Source organism: Agelaius phoeniceus, chromosome 9, assembly GCF_051311805.1.
Source record: "Agelaius phoeniceus isolate bAgePho1 chromosome 9, bAgePho1.hap1, whole genome shotgun sequence".
NCBI lineage: Eukaryota > Metazoa > Chordata > Aves > Passeriformes > Icteridae > Agelaius > Agelaius phoeniceus.
Window position 1 is genome coordinate 36,000,374 of NC_135273.1, and position 27,131 is coordinate 36,027,504.

Sequence of the window (27,131 nt, forward strand, 5' to 3'; positions counted from 1 at the left end):
TCCAGCAGTTTGTGCAATTCCATACCATATACTGGTAGAGCAAAGAAACCCATAAAATATCATTTCACAGAAACACCTTCATATGACAACTTTTTTTACATGTCTAAGAGAATTCAGATACTGGGTAAACCTTAGCAGTACCAACTGCATTATATGACAATCATTTCACTAACAAGTGAATGAAAACACAACACAAAATATTGGACTTCTATTTTAAAAAGCAATAAAATACTATATATTTTTTAAATTCTTGTTTGTTAAATCTGAAATTGAGTGAAATATTTATCATAAAACCAACTTTTTTTAAAGGAATATAGGCTTATGTTGTACCAAAAATCAACAAAGTCCCTTTGAGAGAAATTTAAGGAATCTGAGTTAAATAAAAACTCAAAAATACTCTTACCGTAGAGGCAGAGTGGAAATTTTCCAGGGTAGAAATACATTTTGATTTAGGTGAAATGTACATCTTTGAGTTAAGTCTGTAGCTTGCTGCTTAGTCTGACTGCCTGTTCTCTCCAAGAGCCTGTGCTTGGAGGGACTGCTTCAGCCGAAGGACAAGAGATAAGGGGGGAGGAGGGGGGCAGACAGAGCAGGGCAACCTGACCCAGGAGTTCTTTCTGAAGAATTAGTGGCAAGTGTCACTTGAAATCAGTGGAATGAACATGTATGAACCTATTGTGAAATTGCATGCATATGTGTTTGAGAGGGAGATAAAAGGGGATCTGGAGTTCCCAGACGTCCACATGTCATTTTGTCATTTTAGGGGAACGATTCTCACGTGTCTAGCACTGTATAAACATACCAGCTTTACAACTTTCACAAAAGTTGTGGTGTTCTGTTTATCTCTGCAAAACACCATAGATGGCACAAATGGAGACAAAATGCCCCCAGATCTGCAAGACATGGAGCAGACACCCAAGTCAGCATTTCTGTTTTGAACAAAGGATGAAAGATTTGTACTTTCAGAATACACAGCTGTATCATGCATGAACATGTGGCAGCACTGTCAGAGCAAACTCATAAATTATCAGTAGTCTTTAATTTAAATAAAGTTTTGGAGACCTCCAGCAATTACTCCAAAGGTTTTCCCGAACTGACTGCAGGCAAGGTAGTCACAACTGTTCAAATCCCCACAAAACCACCCTTCAAAGAAGTTTGAACAAAGAGGTTTTCCAAGATGCCATATAGGGCAATTTAACTGGACATCCATGTGCTGAATGGAGAATGATTTCAAAATGTGACAGGATCTTCTGTGAGATACTGAATGTTATCTGCAGCTCAGGCCAGAGCAGGGTCAGGCAGCAGCCTCAGGGTGCACACCTGAAAAGTCAGTGCTTAGCTCTAAATAGAAAATCACTGTTTGTCAACATGAAGCTTGAAAACTTCTGGCCAGATGTGTCACTACACAGGCTGCTGAATTCTGTTCTCCTGTCCATTTTCAGACAAGTTTTAAAGAATTTCATCTAGACTGTGATAATCAAACCATGGCTTAGAACAGGAGGATCTTCTTTAAAGAAAGTTTAAAAGTCCTCAGAGTCTTATTTCCTGATCAAATGCAAACATCTTCCACCTCAGTATCACTCCTAAATAGAGTATGCAGCAGCCCCTTCAGACTGACATTGGCACCATAATTAGATATGGCAAGAACAAGCTCAAGGTGGCTGTTCCCACTACATCTCTTGGTTTCTTCCTCTTATTCATCATCCTCCTCAGTCTCACCACTGAGCTGAGCTGCTCCTGCTCACCCTTCTCCTTCTCTTCCTCCTCCTCCTCCTCCAATGAAATAAGGCAGTGACAGGGTTAAAGAAGACAAGCAAAGCAGACACATGGCTTAGAGTATCACACACCTGCACATCCCTCCCTAATGGCCCTTTGCACTTCTGAAGGGAAATAAGATGATGGAAGGAGCTGATGAGAAGCCAGTGACTGGTGCTTCCTCACACTGAGGCAACATTTACCCAAGCCCCACAAGACAAGGCCAAGCACCTTCCCAGTCAACAAATCCCTGAATGATGAGACACCAGTCTGTGGGTGAACCATTCCTTTGGAAGCATTTTTCCCACAACCCCCAAGTCTGTCTATACCCTGAAGTTTGCTAGCTTTTTTTTTCTGCTGAGGGGTAATAGGTCAAACGATAGTCCTAAATGCAAATTCTGTCATTTCAAGTGCAAAATGAAAGCAGTTTCTAGAAGACCTTATATGACAGTTTTAATTCAGAATTCAGCAGAGTTTGGGTTACACAGAATGATGTGATATGTAAGAGGAAAATCATACAAATAGCCTAGTAATTTATGGACATAAGCAAAAAAAAGCTATACTAGGCAGTCCAATGGCCACACTCTGGTTTCCCCTATCACATATAAGGGTATCATCATTTTGCAACCATTTTCTCATTAAAAAAAAAAAAATTCTTACAGCTGTATTACTAGAGCTATGATTACATTCCCCCGCCCCCAAAGATAACCTTACTCTTTGTCCAAAATGCAACAGCAGTGAAGTTTGTTTTTTTTTAACCTTCTGTATCCCCACATGTATTTATTTTAATGATATATCAAAAAGGAAAAAAAGCCCAAAGCACAAACACTCACCAACCTACAGCACTGCTCCATTTCTAGCCTGAGATGTGTTTATCATTGCTGCATGAACCAGCTAAATTAAAATATGCACCTAACAGTCCTTATGCCTCAAGTAATAATTAGGTCTAAATCAAGAGCAGTAGGACTAAAGACTTATTTTTTCTGCAGAACATCCAGCTGGGAAAAAAATTAGTTATCCCACTTCCTCTGCCTTTGAAGGTACATGCCTCATCCCATGAAATGCCAGAGTTATGCCAGAAGCACGACAAAGCTTTGCAGAAACCACATGATGGTGCTATTACTATGCTTTAAATATAACACCCATCACCACTTCTCTTGCAGAACCTGTATTTGCAGTTAAAACTGCCGGAGAGGTATTAAACATTGTTAACTTTATAAATTTACACATCAGAAATGTTCATTCATCTTTAAATAGTTCTACCTGTTTTATAGTTATGACTTATGTTTTAAATTTTATTTGAAAATAAATATTTGTGATTCAGATCATTTCCATTTCTGAAGCATTTCAGTTGTTGACAGTTTTTGGTGTCTCCTGAGGGCGGGAAAATAGTCTTTGTACCAATACTGAAACAAACTAGATGGAAAAATCTGTTTTCCTCATTCTTTTCTGTCTATTCTAACAGGCACAACAGCAAAACCACTGCTATGAGTCTGAGTGGCCCTTCCACTCCTGGATGACAAACTTGTACTGGCTAGTATTTTATTTGCATACATTTCTGATGCTGGTTGTTAACTGTTATGCAGAAAGATCTGTCAACTGTTTTCACAGGAGGACACTTCTGAATTGCTTCACTTGTCTCTGAAGCAGAGAACTAAGCTGGCACTCCATTTCTGAGATCTTGATGTGCTAACCCCCAAACCCATTTCCTTCAAATGCATTTTACTGTCAAACAAAGCAGTTCATTACTTCATGATGTAATCTCTTGTTCTTAATGTTCGGGGGATTATTTTAGAATGATAAGAACATATTCCAGTAAGCAGGTAGAACATGTGTCTTAACTAGTATCTATCCATCACTTGGCTTTGGTTCATGCATCATAACATCTGCAAGGAATGTCATTTACAATCAATAGATGGGCTGGGGTAATGGGCCACAGGTTTAGGAATCTTTCTCCAATTACTTTTGCGTTAAAATTTAGCTCTTATCATTTCACGTGTGTCTTTATTAAAACAATCAACTATTTCTTACCTGTCCCACAATGAAGAACAATCAACAGTGGCTGGGCATCCTACAACAATTCCAAGAAGAAGAATGGTCTGAGCCCCCAGTGCAGCACATGAAGTCTGTCATCAAGCCAGAGCCCCGCAGGCGTTTTCTCAGCCTGGAGAAGAGCAGACTCTGGGCAAATTGTTAGAGCAGCCCTCCAGTATCTGAAGGTAGCCTACCAGAAGGAGGCAAATGAGCTACACAAGGGCACGGTGCGATAGGAAAAGTGTGGATGGCTTTAAAACCTCAAGAATATAGGTTTCCTTTGGATATTGGGAAGAAATTCCTTGCCAGGAGGGTTGTGAGACACTGGAACATGTTGTGGGTGACCCATTCCTGGAAGTATTCAAGGCCAGCTTGAATCGGTCTTTGAGCTTAAGGCAGTCTAATGGAAGGTGTCCCTGCCAATGACATGCAGGATGAATTTAGGTGAACCATTCTATTATTCTATAATAATATTCATTCTGTGCAGTAGCAGTAAGTAATTGAAGATCAAAATAACACACTATTGATTCCAAGGAACTGCCATCCAAGGAGTTTAACTGTATTGGTCTCACATATATGTTCCATTTATCATTACTATACCTAGTAACAGTCCTGGCACTTAAATATAATACACACAAATATTTTATAAGATCTCTGACCTTTGGGAATTTCTTTCTTTCTTTTTCTTTCTTTCTTCCTTCCTTCCTTCCTTCCTTCCTTCCTTCCTTCCTTCCTTCCTTCCTTCCTTCCTTCCTTCCTTCCTTCCTTCCTTCCTTTCTTTCCTTTCTTTCCTTTCTTTCCTTTCTTTCCTGGTTCAGAGCAAATCCCCAAAGGGGCTCCTCTAGGAAAGCAGATTCAATCAGCCCCTCCCTCCAACCAGTCCAACTGTTTATTAAACAATAAAACCTAAACAATATTAAACAATAAAATCCCTTGTTGCTCCGAAAGAGATGACAAACTGAGGAAGTCCCATCCCCCGGTTGCAGTTCAGCTCACACAGGCTCTTATCAGTCCCTCCGGTGCTGGAAATGTGGCAGGCCAGGCCCTGCCTAGTGGGCCACAGGTGCTAGCTGCCGGTGCTCTTCTGGGTGTTCAGTCCAGAGCAGGTTTCAAGAGGTCCAAAGAAAAGGGAAAAAAGAAGAAAAACCACAGTCCAGGGAACTACTTTGCCTCAGCTAGCTAAACTAACTAAAAGCAAAGGAGAGCTCTGTCCTGCTGTCTGTTCATCCACAGACAACACAGTCCAGGAGCAGGAATCTGGAGGACTGAGTACAGTGTATGAAAACAACTGCATGCTTCTTCTCTCCCCACTTCACTCTCTGAAACAAGGCCTAAAGGTGCAAAACTTACTATTCACAAACAGAACAAGACGATTGAGGATAAAAACATCATATAGTCAACCCAGGACTCTTTCTTTCTTTGTTATCTTCCTTCCTTCCTTCCTTCCTTCCTTCCTTCCTTCCTTCCTTCCTTCCTTCCTTCCTTCCTTCCTTCCTTCCTTCCTTCCTTCCTTCCTTCCTTCCTTCCTTCCTTCCTTCCTTCCTTCCTTCCTTCCTTCCGCCACTTCTGCCACTTCCTTCTGCCACTTCCTTCCTTCCGCCACTTCCTTCCTTCCACCACTTCCTTCCGACACTTCCTTCGTTCTGCCACTTCCTTCCTTCTGCCACTTCCTTCCTTCTGCCACTTCCTTCCTTCTGCCACTGCCTACAGCCCCTTTTTGCTAGGTGAATGGCTGCAAACAGAGGCCTTTTACCCTGGGAAAAAGAAGCCATTTCCCCAGGGTCTGGGGATCAGATGAAAGGTGGCCTTTGCAGGTCTATGGACTTGCAGGGCCCTAGTTGCTGGCTGCTTTAGATTTGCAGAAATCCAGCAAAGTCTGCCATATTCTAGCTTGGCACTGCCCTGTCTCCCAGGGTGAGTGACTGCTAACAGAGGCCATTTTCCATGGGAAAAAGAAGTCATTTCCCCAGGGTCTGGGGATGAGACAAAAGATGGCCTTTGGGGCTCTATGGACTTGCAGCGTCCTAGTTGCTGGCAGCTTTAGTTTTGGAGAAATCCAGGAAAATCTGCCAACTTCAAGCTTGGCACAGTCCTGTTGGACAGGGCGAGTGGCCGCAAACGGAGACTGCTTTCCATGGGATAAAGGAGTCATTTCCCAGGGTCTGGGGATCAGATGAAAGGTGGCCTTTGGGGCTCTAAGGACTTAGAGGTCATAGTTGGGTCATAGTTGCTTGCAGCTTTAATTTTGGAGAAATCTAGCAGAGTTTGCCCATTTCTAACCAAACGCCGCCCTGTCGCCCAGGGTGAGTGACCGCAAATGGAGACCATTTTCTGGGGGAAAAAGAAGTCATTTCCTCAGGGTCTGGGTATCAGATGAAAGGAGGTCCTTAGGGCTCTAAGGACCTTCAGGGTCCTAGTTGTTACCTGTAGATTTGGAGAAATCCAGCAAAGTCTGCCAATTTTTAGCCTGGCACTGCCCTGTTGGCCAGAGCACGTGGCCGGAAACGGAGGCCATTATCCATGGGAATAAAAGACATTTCCCCAGGGTCTGGGGATCCGATGAAAGGGGGCGTTTTGGGATTCTAAGGACTTGCAGGGTCCTAGTTGCTGGCAGCTGTAGTCTGCCATATTCTAGCTCGGCACTGCCCTGTCTCCCAGGGTGAGTGGCCACAAACAGAGGCTATTTTCCATGGGAAAAAGCAGTCATTTCCCCAGGGTCTGGATATCAGATGAAAGGTGACTTTTGGGGCACTAAAGACTTCCAGACTCCTAGTTGCTGGCAGCTGTTGATTTTGAGAAATCCAGCAAAGTTTGCCCATTTCTAACCTGGCGCCGCCCTATTGGCCAGGGCAAGTGACTGCAAACAGAGGCCATTTTCCGTGTGGAAAAAGAAGTCATTTCCCCAGGTTCTGGGAATCAGATGGAAGGTGGCCTTTGGGGCTTTAAGGTCTTGCAGGGTCCTAGTTGCTGGCAGCCTTAGTTTTGGAGAAATCCAGCAAAGTCTGCCAATTTCGAGCTTTGCACCTCCCTGTCAGACAGGGTGTGTGGCCTCAAACAGAGACTATTTTCCATGGGAAAAAGAAGTCATTTCCCCAGGGTCTGGGGATCAGATGACATGTGGCCTTTGGGGCTCTAAGGACTTGCAGGGTCATAGTTGCTTTTGGCTTTAGTTTTGGAGAAATCTTGCAAAGTTTGCCAATTTCTAACCTGGAGCTACCCTGCCAGCCATGGCGAGTGGCCACAAACGCAGGCCATTTTTCATGGGAAAAAGAAGTCATTTCCCAGGGTCTTGAGATCAGATGAAAGGTGGCGTTTGGGGCTCAAAGGACTTGCAAGGTCCTACTTGCTGGCAGCCTTAGTTTTGGAGAAATACAAAAAAGTTTGCCCATTTCAAGCTTAGCACCACCCTGTGAATAGGCGTGCTCCCAGAAACGGATGTCATTTTCGGTGGGGAAATAAAGTAATTTCCCCAGGGTCTGGGGATCAGATGAAAGGTGGTCTTTGGGGCTCTAAGGACTTGCAGGGTCCTACGTAGCAGGCTTCGAGCTGGCTTGGGCCCCATGGAGGGCCGTGGCTTAAAGACAGGAATTGCCAAGTCATGATGGAATAGCAAAAGAAGCTCATGTCTTCTCCCTTTCAGGCCCCAGCCTATCTCTCTGTAACCCCATAGGTCACTTTCCCTTAACCCCTACTATTGGGCAAGTTTGGATCCCCTTATAACCTATAAAAAGGTGCTGTTTAGCCCATTCAGGTTAGAAGAGCCATCACTGGAACCCTTCACAGACCACCCAATAAAGACATCACTGTGGAAATCCAGCTGCCTTCTCCTCTCTCGCTCTACTTCCCGACTAGCCTGGGCGCCTTAGCAAGCAAAGAGCTGAAATCGCTAAAGAGCTGATAATCACTAAAGAGCTGATTATCTTGCACTAAAGAGCAATAAGCTTGCTACTGTAGCCAAAGGCTAAGAGTGGCCTGGGTATTCAGACACTCTGTCCCCATGAAGGACTGAGCTATCCGGCCCATGCTGCCTGCTTGGGAGCAAATCAGCCTAGCAGGGAGACAGGATAGGCCGGGGCAGCTCCCACTCCTCTCTCCTGGGCAGGATTTGCTCTTCAGCCTCCTCAGGAATGGCAATTTCTGGCTCGGGCTGCACAGACGGGGCAAGCGCCTGCACTGGGGGGACGGCAGCAGTTACAGCTCCCGGTGAGTGTCGGGAAGCTGGGCAGGGCCTGGGGGCACAGGGGCACAAGGTGTTCCCCTGGCAACCAGCACTAGCTCTGCTCCTCCCTGCAGAGTTCCTGTCCTTGGCAATTCCGAGTGTGTGTACCTGGCTGACGGGAAAAGATTCAAGAATGAGTTCTGCTCCAATGAGCAGCCGTATCTCTGCAGCAAGGCCCCAGCTCCCCTGTAACAGGGGCTGCAGAAAGGACCTTCTCTATGCTGGGCAGTGCCAGCTTCACCTCTCAGCCCAGCACTGGGCTGTCCTTCCTCAGCTGCACCCTGTGCCTTGCACTTCCTCTCCGGGTCACCTCAGTGCCTCTTCATCCCCAGTGCCAACGCTGGGCTGGGGGTGCAAAGGAAAAGTCTCTGCAATCCATCCTGCCACAGATGCTGCCTGCATCATGACACAACAAGCTCAGATAGGAAATCCTAATTGTGCTGGGCTCTTGGAATTCATCGTAAACTAGCCTGAATTTGACACTTTTCGACTGTCTTTGGAAGAGGAAGAAGAACCGCTGGCACATGCTGAAGTGGAATCCCACTTTCGACATCAAGCACCTGACTGTGAAGAAGGATGTGTCAGCTGCTGGCGGTTTGTCTGTGTCGCCTTCGGAGGAGGACGGTCCGGTCGGAGCTGCTGCTTGGGGAAGGGAATTCGCTGCCAGCGCCATAATGCAGCCCAGAGCTGCTTCTCTGCTGTGGATTCAGCCTCTGCTTGTGAGAGCAGCCCCTGCACGGGCACCTTATTGTCACCTCTCCGTGCCGGAGGGCCCTGTCCCCCCTGCTCGGGCGCCCGGGATCCTGAGCTCGCCTCTCCCTGCCCTGCTCAGGATCCCGGCTGCCACTGCCACCAGCGCCCCTGCCGGCCGTGCCCAGAACTGCAGCGAGGGGAAAGCGCCCGCGTCCGGGAGAGGCCCGGGCTGGGTCTGTGTCTGCTCGGGGCAGCGCTGCGCTGGGGGTGTGTGCTGTGTGGGACACACCAGTAAAGAACTGCTATTCTATTCTCATATCTTTGCCTGAGAGGCCCTTACTTTCAGAATTAAAATAATTCAGAGGTAGGGGGGTTTACATTTTCCATTGCAAGGGAGGCTCCTGCCTTCCTTAGCAGACACCTGTCCTTCAAACCAAAACACCTCCATTGCTCTGTGCCACTGTGTGGGGAGGAGAGAGGGAGGGAATCGGGGATAAAGTGAGCCCAGGAAGGAGAGAACTGTGTGGGGAAGGTGTATGTTTAGGATTTGGCTGACTTCTCATTCCCTTGCTCTGATTTGTTTGATAATAAATTCAATTAAATTTAATTTCCCCAGTCCGGGCCTGTTCTGCCCATGATGGGTGAGAGACCTCTGGCTGCCTTTATTGAGACCCATGAGCCTTTCCTGCTGTGTTCTGTTGCCTGCCCAGGGGCAGGAGCAGAGGCACAGAGCAGTTTTGGTGGCCTCGGGCACCTGGCCTGGCCCAGCCCAGCCCGAGAATCCCTGCCACCATTCCCTGCACCATTACCCGGCCCCACGGCAGCTCCAGCTCTGTGGGCAGGCCGCTCCAGGAGTTCAGAGTGGGCAAAATGGGAGTGAGGGAGAGGAGGCAGCTGGTGCCAGTGGGTGAAATGTCTTTGCTGACAGCTGGCAGGGAGAGGAGGAGGGAGAAAGTGCTGCAAAGTAAAGGGGAGAGAAAGAGGGACAAAGCTTGAGCAGTGCAAGGCACTGGGGAGGGCCATGGGGCAGGTGGTCATTTTGCTTTCCAGCTCTATGGGAGGAAACCAAGAGCTGTCAAATCCATCCAGGAAAAGAGGGGAGAAATAGCAGGTGGTAGAAATCGCTGTCAATTTAAATTAATTTTATCTGCCTGAACTGTGAAAGCCAACAGTCTTTCGAGCACCACCAGTGTTGCAATATGTCTTGCCCTGCCCCTCCCCTGGCTGCAACCGCCTGTTGAGATGGTCCCTTGTCTCTAAAGGAGCTGTACCGAAGGACGGGTGAGGTGCTGCTGGAATAAGCTTGAGAGACTAAAATAAACAGAATAAAAAAGCTGCACCACCTGGCCTTCTCTGTCCGTTAACATTAAAAGAGCTGCCCCAGGGCACGATCAGGATGGCCACACTGATTTAAAAGAGTCGTGGGAAAGGCTGGGATATGTGAAGGGAATAAAATTCAGAGAATGGTATAAAATATTCTAAAAACACTGCAGCAGTAGTGGTCACTGCCCAAGTGTCACAAAAATACCTGTACTAAGGGACTGTGAGTCATGCAGGACCAGGTCACAACAGTGTCACCTGCCAAGGACACGGCTGGCAGGTGTGTGGCTGGACTGGGGTGGGGCTTCCTCTGTTACCGATGAGCTGATTGTGGGAATGCTGAGCAGGGCTTTCCTTGTGTTTGTTAGTCACGCAGGACTGCAGGAGTGGGGTGGAGCTTTCAGGATAGCTGCTGTAGAGACAGAAGACATCAGAAAACTGAATACCTTGACAGATCTCTCAAATGACCCCTCTGCTGAGGGACTGCTGAGAGATGAAGAACAGGTACCAACAGCAACAGTACACTGTCAGCAATATCGTAGCAACAGAGACTCTGTGATTCCCATGCATCAGATGATTTGTAAACTGGAGAGCCAAGGAGTGGTCAGCAAGGCTCGTTCACCTTTAACAACCCTATATGGCCAGTGCATATAGGAGAATGGAGACTGACAATAGATTATTGTGGCCTGAATGAGGTCACGCCACCACTGAGTGGTGACCACTGAGTGGAGCTCAGTACGAGCTGGAGTCCAAGACAGCAAAGTGGTACGCGACCATGGATATTGCCAATCCCTTTTTCTCCATTCCTTTGGCAGCAGAATGCAGGCCTCAGTTAGCCTTCACCTCGAGGGGAGTGCAGTACACCTGGAACCAACATCCTCAGGGCTGGAAGCACAGTCCTACCATCTGCCATGGACTGATCCAGACTGCACTGGAAAAGGGTGAGGCTCTCGAACATCTACAGTATATTGATGACATCATTGTATGGAGGAGCGTAGCAGGGGAAGTCTTTGAAAAAGGAGAAAAGATTATCCAGATTCTGCTGAAAGCTGGTTTTGCCATTAAGTGAAGTAAGGTTAAGGGACCAGCCCAAGAAACTCAGATTCTAGGAGTCAGGTGGCAAGATGGACGTCATCAGATCCCCACAGAGGTAATCAACAAGGTCACCTCTATTTCTCCACCTGCCAACAAGAAGGAAACACAAGCTTTCTTAGGTGCCGTATGCTTCTGGAGAATGCACTGAGGCTGTATTCCCGAATACAGCCAGATTGTGAGCCCTCTTTACCTCGTCACCCGCAAGAAGAACGAGTTCCACTGGGGCCCTGAATAGCAACAAGACTTCACCCAGATCAAGCAGGAAATCACTCATGTGGTTGCCCTTGGCCCAGTCAGAATGGGACTAGAGGTGAAGGATGTGCTCTACTCTGTGGCTGGGAACCACGGTCTGTCCTGGAGCCTTTGGCAGAAGGTGCCTGGTGAGACTCGAGGTTCACCACTGGGATTCTGGAGATGGAGCTACAAAGGCTCTGAAGCAAACTACACTCCAAAAGAGAAAGAAATCTTGGCTGCCTATGAAAGAGTTCAAGCTGCCTCAGAAGTAATTGGCACCGAAATGCAGCTGCTTCTGGCACCCCGGCTAGCAGTGCTGCGGTGGATGTTTAAAGAAAAGGTTCCTTCTACACATCACGCCACCAATACCACATGGAGAAAATGGATTGCCCTCATCACCCAGCATGTCCATACTGGGAATCTGAATCGCCCTGAGATTCTGGAAATTATAACAAACTGGCCTGAAGGGGAAACTTTTGGATTATCTTCTGAAGATGAAGAGGAGCAAGTGGCACGTGCTGAGGAAGCTCCACCATATAATGAGCTACTGGAGCCTGACAGACAAAATGCTCTTTTCACTAATGGTTCCCGCTGAATTGAAGGCACTAACTGGAAATTGAAAGATTCAGTATGGAGCCCCACAAGACAAGTTGCACAAGCTACCGAGGGACAAGGTGGATCGAGTCAGGTTGCATAGTTTAAAGCTGTCCAGCTGGCTCTGGATATTGCTGAACAAGAGAAGTGGCTGAGGCTCTATCTCTATACCAACTCATGGATGGTAGCTAATGCTCTGTGGGGGTGGCTGGATTGCTGGAAAAAGGCCAACTGGCAGTGCAGAGGGAAACCCATCAGGGCTGCTGAGATTTGGCAGGACATTGCCACCCAAGTAGAGAGGCTGACCATGAAGATTTGACACATGAATGTGCTCGTACCCAAGAGTCAGGCTAATGAAGAGCATCACAACAAAGAACAGGTGGACCAAGTTGCCAAGGTGAAAGTATCACAGGTGGATCTAGACCGGCAGCACAAGGGAGAATCATTCCTAGCTCGTTGAGCCCATGATGCATCTGGTCATCAGGGAAGAGATGCATGTACCAATGGGCCTGTGAGCAAGGGGTGGACCTTACTATGGACAACATCTCACAGGTCATCCACAACTGCGAGACCTGCGCTGCAATCAAACAGGCCAAGTGGGTGAAGCCTCTGTGGTACAGTGGGTGATAGTTGAAGTACAGGTATGGGGAATCCTGGCAAATTGACTTCATCACGCTTCCTCAAAGCCACCAAGGCAAGCACTATGTGCTAACCATGGTGGAAGCTACCACAGAATGGTTGGAAACCTACCCTGTGCTTCATGCTACTGCCCAGAACACCATCTTGGGCCTAGAAAAGTCAGTCCTGTGGAGACATGGCACCCCTGAGAGAATTGAGTTGGACAACAGGACTTATTTCAAGAATAGCCATATAAACACCTGGGCCATAGAACATGGTATTGAGTGGATCTATCATATCCCCTATCATGCACCAGCTGCTGGGAAAGTTGAACTATGCAACAGACTACTTAAGACTATCCTGAAGGCACTTGGCGTAGGAACCTTCAGAAATTGGGAATTGAACTTAGCAAAAGCCACCTGGATGGTCAACAACCGAGGGTCTATCCATCCTGCTCCTGCCCACTCTGAACCCCTGCACACAGGGGATGGAGACAAAGCTCCTGTGATACACATGAAAGGTATTTTAGGAAAAACTGTTTGGACTAATCCCATGGCAGGCAGGGGCAAACATATCCGTGGGATTGTTTTGGCTCAAGGACCTGGCTGAGCTAAGTGGGTAATGCAGAAGGATGGGGAAACCCATTGTGTAACACAAGGAGACCTAATTTTAAGAGAGAACTATGTATAAAGTTTCATTCTGTATTTTTTATATAGATAGATAGATACATACATATATTAATATCTGTAAGAGGGTATTTGTTTGGGTATGATGTAGATGGTAATAGACTAAGGGGTGGATTATTTCCTAGGTTACAATATAAGGATGTATTCTGTTCCCATCTTCAAGAGCTGTTGGAAACCAGGAGGAGCATTGTTTTTCCTTATCTCCTGTTAATGGGCCCATCAATGCCTTGCCCATGACTCAGAGATAATACCCTCTAGTCCATTTCTTTAATGGACCCACTGCATGACTCATCGAATGAAATCAGTCCGTTGTGAGATGATCCACCTAGGGGGGAGGAGCTAAGCATCCCCACCTGGATATAATCAGGGTTTGGGCCAGAACAAGATGCCCTTGCCCACTGGTTTCCAGAGGACAAAGAGCTACCATATGGTATCTACAGGATCACCACTTCAACAAGACCATTTTGCCTGGACTACTACCACCACCCAAACTTGCAGGGTGTCAGGTTGTATTCTGACTCTGTCAGTGTTTTTTTCTTTAGTATTATTGCATATATTTTGTTTTCTTCCTTTTCCTAATAAATTGTATTTCTGACTTGGAGTCTCTCACTGGTTTTGCTTTCAAACCAGAACATGTCCTCTCCCTTATTTTGTCATCTCAACAACTGCTAAGGAAACCTTTCTAATCTTGTCAATTGGCAATGCAACTGCTCCTTAATTCAGGTTTTAAAGTCAGGCTCTGCCCATGCCGTTGATTTGATTTTTTTTTTATGAGGTTGTTGGTGATTAACAAGCTCTGTGCTGCTTTAAATTTCTCTCTTCCTATAGAAGAGAGAAATTTAGTTCTGGGAACATTGCAGGATTTGAATGCAGAGTCACACTCATCCTTTGTTGCTTTGTTGTCTGCTTGGCATGGAACACGCTGCTTTGAAGAGGGAAGTGACTAACAGACAGTCCACTTTACAAACACACGTTTCCCTCTTCTTCTGAGACCTCAGCACAGAGCCCTCTTTGGCATGGTACTTCAAGGTAAGAAGGAGCGGGCAGAGGGCACTGGGAACAGACAGCAGTTTGCAGGTTGTATAGGAAAGAGGACTGCCCCTTGAATGTGGTGCAAATACAAACTTCCACCAGTTTCAGGGGTACACTTCAGCCAAGCTTGTTGTCCTGGCACATTTTTTCTCTGTGAAACACTTTCTGGTATGATCTGGATGACAAGAGACGCAGAATACGGGACTATATAGTGCTGAGAAGGTAAGTGCCTGGCCCCAGTGTCTTTTGGCAGAAGCAGTGCACTAGAGCCGTTGGCTGCTGCCACAATGATCTGTGTGAGAAACAGATGCCTAATCCCCTCCGGGAGAGTAAAAGCAGCATTGGTTACAAGAGTCAAAGAGCACTGGGCTGGTGGCTGCCGCATACCAGCTGTAAAAGGAGCATGACTCCTACTGGCCTACCAACCAAACTCATGGTGGCAGTGGTAAAGATTAAAGTTCAGTGAGAGCTATTTGTGCTGCTACCTATGGCCCTTCTGTGGAAACAAATGTGCCTACCTTTAGGTTCCGAGATCCAGAGAACACAATGGTAGTTGCAGCGGAAAAGGGAAGGACAGAGCGCACTGGTGAGCTTGATGTGGCTTACACAGGGCAGGCAGAAGGTGCAGCCCAAGTCTCGCTTTTATTTCTAGAGCCTTTTTCTACGCAAACAGCTGCTGGATGTTTGCAACAAAGATGTGAGTGTGAAAAAGTGAGGTCAGGTCTATGTGGGAAAGAAGATACAAAGCATTGTGCGCAGTTTAAAAGCTGTTTAGAAAAAAAAGGAGTTACTTTGAGAACATCTTCTGTCTTGACACTTCCACCTGTGTGATCTTTAGCTGCTTTGGACATGGCCACAATGAAAGAATGTGAAAATATTTGCGCTGCCAATGTCAGGTTGCACAGGAAAGAGGGTAGGTTGGCAAATGCCTTCTGTCCTGGCACATCTGTCAGTCAGAAGTGCAGCTGAAAACGCTTGGCTGTAGCGATAGTCTCTGTCACTTTGAGAGAATGTGCTGATGCACGTATATGTATCATTGAGAAAGTACGTGAGAATCGCTAGTATGTTTCGTTTGGTTGACAGACTGCAAAGGGACCGTTATGGCCAGCACTGCCTTTTTGTTGTAGGACGCTGAGAGCAGCCGCTGGACATTTTGAAGCGGTTTGGGATCTTCAAGCGTTCGAGTGCAAGATGGTACCTAGATCTTGAGGGAAAGTGCATATCTCCAGGAAGCTGAATGCAGTTCAGTGGCTGCAAGTTACATGTTGAGCAGCTGATGGCCCAGAAAACTTTCTAAAATGAAGAGGCCATGCTGCAATTGCCTGTTATTTTGAAGCTTCTAAACTGTGCAGCCAACAATGAAATGATTCTTCTTCCTTCTGGGCTACATGCAGGATCCCATTCTGTCAGTACCCGAGAGCCAGGATCCACAGCGGAGCTCTTGTCCCTACACTGCTCCCACACGAACGGGGCTGGGCTAGAAAAGTGCTTGTCTTTTTCCTGGGCACTGTCAGCGCTCTTCTAAATAACCACACCACAGCATTGTCAACTCACAAAACCAGGACACGCACCGAGCCCAGCTCACAACCACCCCCAGGACCCAGCCAAGTCAGAAACGTCCCTGCTCTCCAATCAACTGTGTCAGGACAAAAAGATTTCACCGATCTTCCCCTTCCAAGTGGATACTCTTCTTTGCCCCACACTCAAAGGCCGACACCAGATCTTCTGCCCTAACAAACTTTTCCTGTCTTACAGAGTCTGGTGACAAACTTGAAAATGTCGGCCGAGCTCGCAACAGAGCTCGCAAAACTGTTGGTGGAGAAAGCTCTTTGCTGCCTACAATTTCAATTGCACCCATCAAACTATAAACGCGCACCCTGCTATCGCCACTTTCCTTCTCAGCTCTAGGTACCACCGTAAGCCTTCAATCTCTCAGAGTCAGGATCCAAATGGGATGGCACCAGGGACTGCTCACACAGTCCCTAAAGCTACAAGGGACAAAAACCTGTCCTGCAGAGGCCTGGCCTGGCCTCTGCATTGCCACTGACAGTTCAACAACTCGAACCCAGAGAACTGCCTATTGGGAAAAGCCTTTCAATTCACTGAGACCACTCAAAGTGGCCACCCAAACTTTGCCAAAGGGAGGAGGAACTAGAAGCCCATCTCAAAAGAAATGGCATCCCCTCCTCCAAAATCCAAAGCATCCAGGGCCTGATCCTCTACAAAGGTGTCAGACCACTGTTATTGGGCATTACCTGTGCAGGGCACTAGCTAGGCTGCACACCAAGACCCAGCGCAGCTCTTTACCTTGTCCAAAAGAAGTGTGCTGGCAGAATTTCAAGAAGGCTGCCTTGAGAAAGTGGAAAACACATGCCAAATGGATTCTTGCAGGAAGGAGACTGCCTTCCAAAGATGGATACCGACTCCATGATTGTACAAATTGAGTCAGTGCTTCCACACCAAATATGCCAGGATAGAAAGTTGCTGCCGCCCTTAAGCTGCACGACACAGCTTCTTATCTGCACCTCCAACACTGGGGCTAAGTTCTTTCCTTCCCATGAGAAAGCATTGCTGTTCTCCTTCAGGAACTTACCGAGCAAAAGTTGCATACCACGTCCGGTACTGACTCTGTCCAACAATGGCTCCTACACAGAAAGGACCAGGACAGAAATGTCTTGCTGTACTATACCTTCCCACGATACCTTATCATCAGCCCTACCAACATTGCCACCATATCTTTTACTTCCCAAGCAAGGAAAGGCACTCCAAGTCACTTGGCTTTGCCTTGCCTCCAGTACCATGCCTAGTTTTCCTAGCCTACCCTAGCTTTGCTTTCTTGCCAATGTCTGCCTTGCCTAGCCCTTCCAATAACTTTCTGGCTTTGCTTTGCCTTGTCTACCACTCTTTGCCTTGCCTTCCATGCAGGTAAGGCAATGCAAAGCAAGTGTAGGCAATTGTAGGCAAGTCAAGGGACAGGTTGGCAAGACTGAAGTCGTGAGGGGAAAGCAAATGGAGTGGTAGGTGAGACAAGTGCCAGAAGTTAGAGGCAAGGCTGGGCATAGGAGGTAATGGTAACCGGAAGGGCTAGGCAAGGCCAAGCCCTGTAGGAAAACTGCAGGCAGGTCAAATGTGAGGCATGGGTATGCAAGGGAATGCAAAGCAATGGAGAATGAGCAGGGCATGGCAAGGAAACTGGTTGGTTGCCCAAAGCATGGCAAGTGGCAGGTCCATTCAAAGATTGCTGGTACACAAAAGCGGCCCGGATGGACCGCTCTGTCCAGCCTTGACCTTGCATGGGTCATGTTTAATCTGCACCTAAGACACTTGAGTTGCCTGCTTTCCTTTGTATGCAAAAGAACTGTCATTCTGCCCCTGAAGCCCAAGGGTGAAAGATGAACTTTGTTTCCAAAATTCAAGGCATGTAAGCATAGATGTCAGAAGAAAGCTGTCAGGACAGATAGGTGTGCTTGCACGTGGCCTCCTCCTGGCTTCCTCTCACAAGCGCCTGAAACGCTGGGGCCTTGAGAAAAAAAAGCCAGTGGAAGCCTGGAGAATCCTAGGAGAAGCAGGCAGGGCAATGCATGTTGAAGAGATTCCACAAGAAGAGAGGTGGTGAATTCCAGGTGGGGGACTGGTGAGCAAGGTAATGCAAGGCAAGGAAGGGGTTCAAGGACAAGGCCAGACAAGTGGTGGCTTTGCCAGGCAACACAAAAGAGAGGGAGACAAGGCAATAAGAGTCCTAGAAGGAGAAGGAAATGAAAGATTGGAGCTGGACAAATGGGAAGGAAAAGAAGGATAGGTGAGCAAGTCAATACAAGGCACTGGGTTGGTATGAAGGGCAAGGGAAGGACATGCATGGGTCAGGAAGGCAAGGGAAAAGAAAGGAATTGTCAGCAATGACAAGGAAATGCAAGATTGGGTAGGAAAGGCAAGGCAATGTGGGGGAGGGATAGGCAACACAATGGGTATCTTAACAGGAAATGTCCATGCACAGCAAGGCCGAAGGAGAAGTGGTAGAGAGGTCAAGCTGGGAAATAGGTGAGTGTGTGCAGCTAAGAAAGAAAGAAAGAAAATGCGTAGCTCTCGTGTGTGTGTGTGTGTGTGTGTGTGAGTGAAGTTTGCAGGATGTAAAGCAAAGAAAGGTGTCTCTTGATTGTGGAGTGAATGGATGTTTTCGAACGTAAGTGGCAAGGTCCAAGCAACCTTTTCATCCTGGTACATCTGTGTCTGTGAGACATAGTCAGAAACGTCTCCTTTTAGATTCAGACTGCAAGCAGGACATAGAATGTGACTGTGTTAATAGCTGAGCAGGAAAGCACATCACATCAGCATGTTTCAACAGAAGCAGTTAGTGCGAGAAGGAGATGGACGTGTGGGACTCCAGCAATGTGGCAATGAACTCAGCTGAGAAGCAAAGTGCAATGCCTCGGTGTATGCTCTGAAAATAAAAAGCTGCAAGGAAAAAGCAAGGGGACAGGCCAGTGAAATCTTTCTGTCCTGGCACACTGAGCTGTTTGAAGGTGAACCGCTGTTTGGTTTCACTAAGGACTCGGAGAGATGGAGAGGATGTGCTTGTCCATGTAGCTGAGAAGGAAAGTGAAAAGCACCGGTACGTTTGGCAGAGTTTGTAGGCTGCGAGGAGAAGGTGACGGCCAGGCCTGACTTTTGGCTGTGGCACTTGTTGCAAGGAAGAAGCTGCTGGATGGTTAGGCTTTTGGGGATCTGCAAGAGTGAAAGACTACGCTGGTACCTCATAAAACTAATGCTTGTTGATCATCTGGCTGAATCTATGACATAAACCAGAGGTGAAATTTCCCCCCATTTCCCTCAGTTTTTTCACCTTTTCATCCAACAGCCTGGGCCTTTTTGAAGCTGCTGTCAAACGCCTTGCCTTGGAAGCTAGAAGTATCTCAGTTCACCTGCTAAGAAACACGGGAAAGAGCTCAAGTCAATTTCAGAATTGCCCTGAGCAGAGCTGGTGTTTCGGTACCGTAAATTTCCATTGTGAATATGTGCAAAAATCACCATTTTATTAGGCAAACAGTTGAAATACACTAGCAGCTTCATCTTCTTGTCGCTGCAGTCCTTGGAAGTTTTGCTATTTACTGAAACAGGAAACAGGTCAAACACGAGAAGCTTAAGAATCCAAGCTCACTGCCATTGGACAAATAGCACAAACTTGATGAATTCAAGTTACCATTGTAACATACAGAATGGCTCTATTCAAGAAAATGGATGTGTCGTCCTTCACGGGGGCAGAAAACCTTTCTACCACGTGAACTCTGGGAGTAATCCATCATGCCTCAGTGTGCTGTGGCTGGTCAGAGAGCTACACGATGGGTCTCTTTGCCTATGGCACTCTCAGGGCTCAAAGCTGCACATAAACTCCCCCTCCTTACAGACACGCTAGTAAAGCCCACCGAAAATGCCGTTCTCCAGAAACTGAAACTTTCTTATTGAAACCAGCTAGGAGTTCCCAGCATCACGCTGGGCACTTCTGTCCACAGATGGCTTTGCTTTTAATGAATCCAGAACAGAGCTGCGTTTTTCTAGTCTTTAGCTCTACTAAGGTATTTGATGTAACATGGTGAGAAAAAATCTCTTTCGACAATGATAAATAACAGAGGGGATAATGTACCTTTTGCTGCTATCTTCTTTTGCTGCTCCATTTTGCTTGCTTTGTTATTGCTTTCTGTCAAAGAAACGCCAGCAAAATCCCTCATCAAGTCCTGCTGTGAAGACAGACTGCCAGAAAGGTAGAGAAACTTTGAACCTTTCCAAGACCCTTGTAGCACTTGTCTTGGTCAATTGGTATGCAGATCCTTTCTTCCAGCAGGACTTTTTTGCACCGTTAGCGCACATTGAACTGAATCCAGTACAAAAGCAGTGAATAGAGGAACTTTTCATTGGAATGGTGATAAAAATGCATATCAAATAAAAGCATTTTAGAGCAGCAGGAAGATTTTCTATGTAGCTAGCAAATCATAAAAAGATGCATATTTACCAGTTGGGTTCCTCTCGGAATTTCAAAGAATTCCAGACAGAAAACACAGCTTAGTAAACTGCAAATCTAAATCACAGGATCTAGAAAGGTGACATGAAAAAGAGCAAGAGGAAGAAAACCAAAAAGAAAACCAAAGGAAGCCAGGAATAAGGCACAACCTCTCCTCCTTCTCCGCTTACTACAGTACCTTAGAAGTACCTGTGAGTGTCCTAACAGTCACATAAGTAGAAAACTGTGCCAAGAACAATTGTGGAAACTGGAAAACCGTGCTATCCGAACAGAAACATAGGGTTTGCTTTCACGACGATTAAATCTGCATGCAATGCGTACGGTAAGGGTATGTTTTGTATATTCAAAAACAATTCAAAAATATTTCTAAATCGAAGGGGCTGCTTTTTATTTCTTTTGAATTACTTGGCTAAATATGGTGCACGTTAAAATACTGCAGAGATGTGGTTCATTTTACAGATGCCAACTGCAAAGGAGGGTAGCATTTTGTGTGCTTAAGAAAATCAAGTATTGGAGAGTGGTTTTGTTACTTCTTTAGAAGGTTAGAATATGCGTAAAAGATGCTAGCTGGGGACTTACAATTAATGAATTATTTACTGTCACTAGGTCAAATGACATTAGCTTTCAAAAAGGAAAAGGAGTCTTATTCCACGTGCCAATGTTAAAGTAGATTAATAAGCCTTCAGCAGAATATGGATATGAAGAGGGATATGACATGAAAGGGTAAGCAACACTGGTGACAGCAAAAGGCTTACCTGCTTCACACAAATACAGGAGATAAAATACTATATTTACACAAACATTGCTATCCAGAGCTTTCCTTGAAAAGTTTCAATGCCAATCACGACAGTAAAATTCTGAGTGGCAGTAAAATTCACTCTATCATGAATAAAATTTACTCAATCATGACAGCAAAATTTGCTCAATAATGAGTAAAATTCTTAGTGTAAGCAAAGTACCTTAAGCAAAGGGTAGCTCAAGCATAACTGGCATTTGATGTCAACAAAGGCAACTTGGCCTGCACGTGTCACATCTACTGCATTCAAAAGCTTACTCCGTCTCAGATTCCTTTTGAGGGATACCAAGGCAAGCCGTTAAACTGCATGAAAATGATGACTTAAAGGAGGATATATTAGAAGCATGGAATAATGGTTAATGTTCTTTTCCTTCCAACTGCTTTGTTTGCCCGTTTAAATTTTTTAAGTCCTTCCTGGTATCACCGTGGTAGCAGTGCAGCAAGTGTTTGGTTGTAAGCTGTCCATATTGCCAGCTTCTGGACTGCCTTCAGAAAACTTCCCACTGGTTTTGTATAGAAATCACAAGCAGTAGAGATGACAAAGACTGCAGAAACCTTCTCATCTCCTTCTAGAGCAGGAGCGTGTCTTTGACCCACTCTTAACTAGACAACTTTCATCAGTCATGAGAGAGTCTCATGTTCAAGAGCTAAGCAATGACAGCTGTAAATGACAAAAAGCACACTGATATTTTCTTGGGACTCCAGCACAAAGCAATGAAGGAGCTTGAATTCACCTTCTTGGAAAGTTTTAAAATGCACATGAAGTTGAGGAGAGGAGCTAAGCCATGGTAACTTTTGTTGAGTATGTCTGCGTAGACAGAGTTTCCATCACCGCAGAAGGAAGGAATGTCATTTAACTCACATAATCATCTCTAGCTGCTAAGCTGCGCTTACTGCAGATTATCCGCAACATATTTTACGGGGTGAGCTTTTATGTGTAATCCCTGAGTAACATTCCAGAGAGAAGTATTTTGGAGGGGGGGAAAGCCCAACTCTTAACTGTTTCAAATAATGGTTACATTTGAAAGTCAAAAAAGATGTAAAACCTTTCTTTCCTAGACCTATTGCCAGCACAAACTGTACCAGAATTTACGACGCTTTTATTATGGCAGCATAACTCTACCGTGGACGCTCTCGCTCTGGACTATTCCTTAAGAAACAAAGTCCCCGAGAGAACTAAAACAAAATTAGCCAAAAATATTGGGCTGGATGATTTCAAAGGCTATGTACTAAAGGCCAAACACTTGTAATAATAGTAATGAGCGGACTAAAAGTTAAAGCATTACTCAGTTCAAAGATATCTTGTTCTCACAGAAGACTGTAAAAAAACTCTATTTTTCTGGGTCTGTTTTGTGCATTTAGCTGTACCTTCTACTCCTTTCCACTGTCTGCGAATGTTTATGACAAGGTTGGAGGACCTCATGCAACCTTCTAGAAGTAAAGAAAGACAAGCCAGTCAAGAAAGGCAAAATTGTTAATGGCAGGTGGAAAGAGGGAGGCCAAGAATAGAAAACAAAAGAACAATAATAATTAAACGCCCTCCCTGTCTTCTGTGAAAAGAAAAGGCACAGACAAGAAAGAACAACTGCAAAATTCTCACGAGAAAAACGCACTTTATCTGGCTCAAGTATTTTGGGCTACATTTCTTGCTGTTTTCTCATGCCAAACATCTTAACCATTGAAGGTGTCCCTTTTCTCTTTCTGGAATACAGCTAGGAAGATGGCTGTGTCATTGCTGTCAAGCTGTTATTCTCAGAGGTGTCCAGTTGAAAGTCCTAGATGAACTGCTTTGCTCTGTCTCTTTAATATGGCATGACTTAACCACTTACAGTTTCAGCAGCTGAACTTGCCCAGCCCTACAATTCTTTAATCTTTGAATGGTTATATTAGCTCCTTGGCAACTGGCATTTGTAAGTCCATGCAACTGTGCAGAATTTGCACGATGAGATGATGCCAAATGAGTCATGGCAGTAGATTAACTAGGACATGCAAAGCAGAGAGGAGGGAATGAGAGCACAAGAAGAGGGTACAATCTCCTTTTTTTCTGCAACAGGGCTAACACCGTAGAAATCAAAAGGAACACAAATCCTCCTAGGGGTAGTTCTTGCAAAAAACAAAGACTTCTTTTTGTGTTCACAGATCACAGCAAAATGCGGATGACAAAACCAGGCCATTAAGTCACATACAGTATGAAGCAGTATGAAAGAGGAAAGCAGCTGAGAGCCTCAACCCTGCTGAGTAGTCTCAGTATTCTTCTCGACATTAGCAGAAATTTGAAATGAGTCTCTGGAAATTACAAAGGAGGCAGAAGAAAAGGGAGCAATGACTCCTCTGGCATAGTGTTTCCTAACAGGGATCTTCAAAATGTAAAGATTGTATCATCCTTTCAACTGAAGGAAGGTATTAAAACAACAGGAAGGAAATGGCATCACATGCTAGAAAGACTGGGCAGTGTACTTCTAGACAGAAAGGCCACTGATAGAAAACCGACTAAACTGGCACCAATGCAGCAGCATTGTATTAAAGCCCAAAACTACTCACCGCTTCACTCTTTGCCATTCCGTTCATATGGACACAGCAGCTCTGCAACATTCCTACTGATCATCTCCTTGGCAAACTGGGAGTGAGGGTCCCTAGTGATGCAGAGTCCCCAGGCAAGTGCAGAGGGGAGCTGCTTTTTTGCAAAAACCAGGCTTTTGAAGCACTCAGGCCTTTATCAGTTCCATAGCTTTAAGCCATAACAAAATTCATTCAACCAACCATCATACACCACGCCGTGAACACGTGACGATTCTAGAACTTGTTGATCTACCTCTGATTCAGCGGCCTCACCTTCCCATAGTCCTTTTCTACTTAGCCAAAGTATCGGGCCTCAGCCCAAGGCCTTCCTTTTGTAAGCTTCTACCTATATGCAGCAGCAAACCACTACTTTCTTCCGTGCCAAGAGTTTAAGTAGATGATTTGCATCTGCCCTTCCGGTGAAACATAATGGGGAGAGAAAATTCTGTTGGAAATGTTCAGTCATTCAGTTTTCTAGACAGGCCAAATCAAAAGAAAAGCAAGCTATAGGATTGTGTACTTGCTCTTACAAAGCACCTGCTGCCCTCTGACAATGAACTAGCAGAAAACCAGCAAAAATAAGACTTGAGGCAAACAAGCCTTTGAAGGGAATGATGACATGATAAAGAAAGACAACACATTTCCAGCTTGTCGAGATACTTGAAATGTCAGCAAAGGCTTGAGGGCAAAGGCTGAACGAATGGGGAAAGGTTACAAGAATCCCAAGAAAAACATGACCATGGATTAAAAGAATACCAACAGGTCAACTGACCTGTTGAAGTTTTCAGGAAATCAGTGGCTGCTGATTTAGATAGGCCATTCAAGTTAATTTCCCCGTGCACCTTCCACTCCTTTTTCACCTGTCACCATCACAGGGTGAATTGGGACCATGGAATCACAATTCTTTGGATTCTGTTCTTAGCTTTAGGAGACAACTACAGCAGCTGAAGTAGCTGTTACTGATGTGATACCCAGGAACAGAGAGTTGACATATTTCATTCATGTCCAATCACAACTAGCCATATCTAAGAGGATAGGATTGGCCTCTTTTCATGATGCTTTTCTTATTTTACAGCCTGCTATGATTCTGCTGAAACTTTTTCATTAGTTTCTCTCTAAAAAGGAGAAAGTCCAATGTCCCTCCCTACTGGTGCAGGTTTACCATTCGGTTTGTCGAGTCTAAAAATGGAATTGGAACTAGCAGGAATTACTGTGTTTAAAGCGTCCGGTCCGTTCAGACAGTCTCAGGTCGATAAAAGCCTAGATGTTATTGGCTAAATACTGTTTCCCCCAAGAGCGGACGCACGCAATTTAATCCAACTTTTTATAACAAACTCCAATAATACAGAATCCAGTCATACAAAAGAGTCACAAAGAAGCAGGAAGAATTATCAGACCATTTACGGTAGCAAAATTCTCACCTTCTTTTGGAGTGAGCATAATCTGCTAGCTGAAGTAGCAAACTTGAGGACAGAAATCGCCCTACTATTGAGAAGTTGTTGACAAGAGAACCACCTAAGCTGTGTGACTTTCCCTTTTCTATTCATTGGTCAAGCCTAGTAGCCTAAAATTTACGGGCTCAATCAAAGACAAATGCAATCTAGTCAGAGGTCTATGAAAAGTCCAAAACTAACCAGAATTCTTCTTAGACAATGGAAATGGAAGCAGAGCTACCAATTTCCTTGCCACATATCCCTAAAACTCATTCCTTTTTAGTCATAACTAACGTATAGCCACCAGTACAATCAGGAAAAGATGAAACTTACAGATGTCAGCGAGGGAAGGATTTGAAAGAACTCTTCCCATTATTCATCGTCTAGACAGCAACTATCATTAAAATCAGAGCCCTTTTAGAAGGGCTTTCCTTGTGGGAAATTCAGGACTCCAGGACAACGGAGCGAGAGGATTAAGCAGAAGCCGTTGATTGTTGACATGATGCACTTACACATTCTAAATCTCTGCACACGCTAGGCCCGCATTTTTATCTTGGTGCCTTTGTTATGTCCACACATTCTGTGTGTACCTCTCAGAAGATACGTTTGGTTACAGTCCAGGTGCTTTGCTGCCCCCCGTTATCGAGTTCTTGTAGTCTTGGAATTTGGTTTCTCAGCCTCTCTTTCTTATTTTAGCACGGCTTATATCTTAGTAACTTTGATGAATTCCAGAGGGCTCTGAGAAAATTCTGATAAGAACATATTCCAGCTGGATGGCTGGTGCACCCTGTAGTCTAAGAGGTTCAGCTACATTGCTACAATTTCCCCCTTCTTCGTCTTGCACCAGCTAAACCCTTTTCACTGTATTTACTTCCAAGAGGCTCACCAGTTTCATGATGCATGGAATAACAAGAAGCAATATAATAATGACTACTAGTAACAACAAAGTTCCCTTTACAAGATCTTCCAACCATCGAGTTGTTTCCCATCTCTCAAACCATTCATGCGTAACCCTCTCATTCCCAATCAATTTCTTCATGTTATCTTGTCCTTGTTTGAGTTTCCAGTGAATGACTGCAGAAGGGTTAGAGAGGTTCAAAACACACATTCCTTCAAAATCCTCACACTCGTGCCCATGTGCTAACAAGAAAGCTAGAGCAGCATTATTTTGCAGTGTGCAATGACTAAGGGTATCTACACCAGTGAGAAGCTGATTTAAAATCGCTGATCTTACCTTGAGTTGGTTGACCACCCAGCATCGCAACTTATTAAGCATACTCAAAGCTTGACCAACAGCGACACCTGCTGTCAGGAATGGCACAATTAATCGAGAGGAGTGCCCAAACCTGTACACAAATGAGGCAAGGGCGTCATAAGCGTATGCTTCTTCTTTCAGATCCCGGGAGGCGAAGAATCGAGTTCTTCGCGCACAGAGCATTGTGCCGGTGGCGGTACGCTCCGGTGCGGCGGTTGTGCTGAAAGACGCCCGGGACACAATGCCGGTGGTGTTAATATTTGTTTGTCGCGTTTCGGAAGCTGCTGCTAGCCGAGTCCCCCGGAGCCGAAGAAGCGGCTTCTTCGCACACAGAGCATTGTGCCGAGCGCAGGGAGCTCCTGAGAGCGGTTTGTGCCGAAAGAAGCCGGGGACCGGCACTTAGCTTCGGAGAGCTGCGTATCTGCGTCTTCTGCGTGTCTTGCCGCTCAACACTCAGCAAAAAGCTTTTCCACCATATCTTGTAAAGAGAAACTCTGCCAGTATAGAAAACATCCAAAATCCTGTTCTAAAGCTTGCACAGAGGTCTGCAAAGAGTTTTGCAATACGGAAAAGATAGTTGTGCAGAACTCGTTCTTTCCGAATATAATAACAATGGAAAAGGCAGGAGAGTGGTAAAATACTGTTTTCTCTAAGTCTGAATGCTGCCCACACTGTTCCTGTGTGGTGCGGCTTGCATCTTCGCCTTTGGGAAGATGTCGTTCTCTCCGTCTCCCGGAGGCGAAGAAGCGGCTTCTTTGCGCACAGAGCATTGTGCCGAGCGCAGGGAGCTCCTGA

At 45.6% G+C, this 27,131-nt stretch overlaps 1 long non-coding RNA gene across 1 annotated transcript in view; it reads right to left on the reverse strand.

Annotated features, from left to right (window-relative positions):
- The window catches only part of LOC143694831 (uncharacterized), a 30,566-nt gene extending 4,145 nt beyond the window's left edge, over positions 1-26,421 (reverse strand). Inside the window, exon 1 of the long non-coding RNA XR_013183551.1 lies at positions 26,316-26,421. This is a non-coding gene — a long non-coding RNA (uncharacterized LOC143694831). The remainder of the gene's footprint in view (positions 1-26,315) is intronic.
- Between the last annotated feature and the right edge of the window lie 710 nt (positions 26,422-27,131).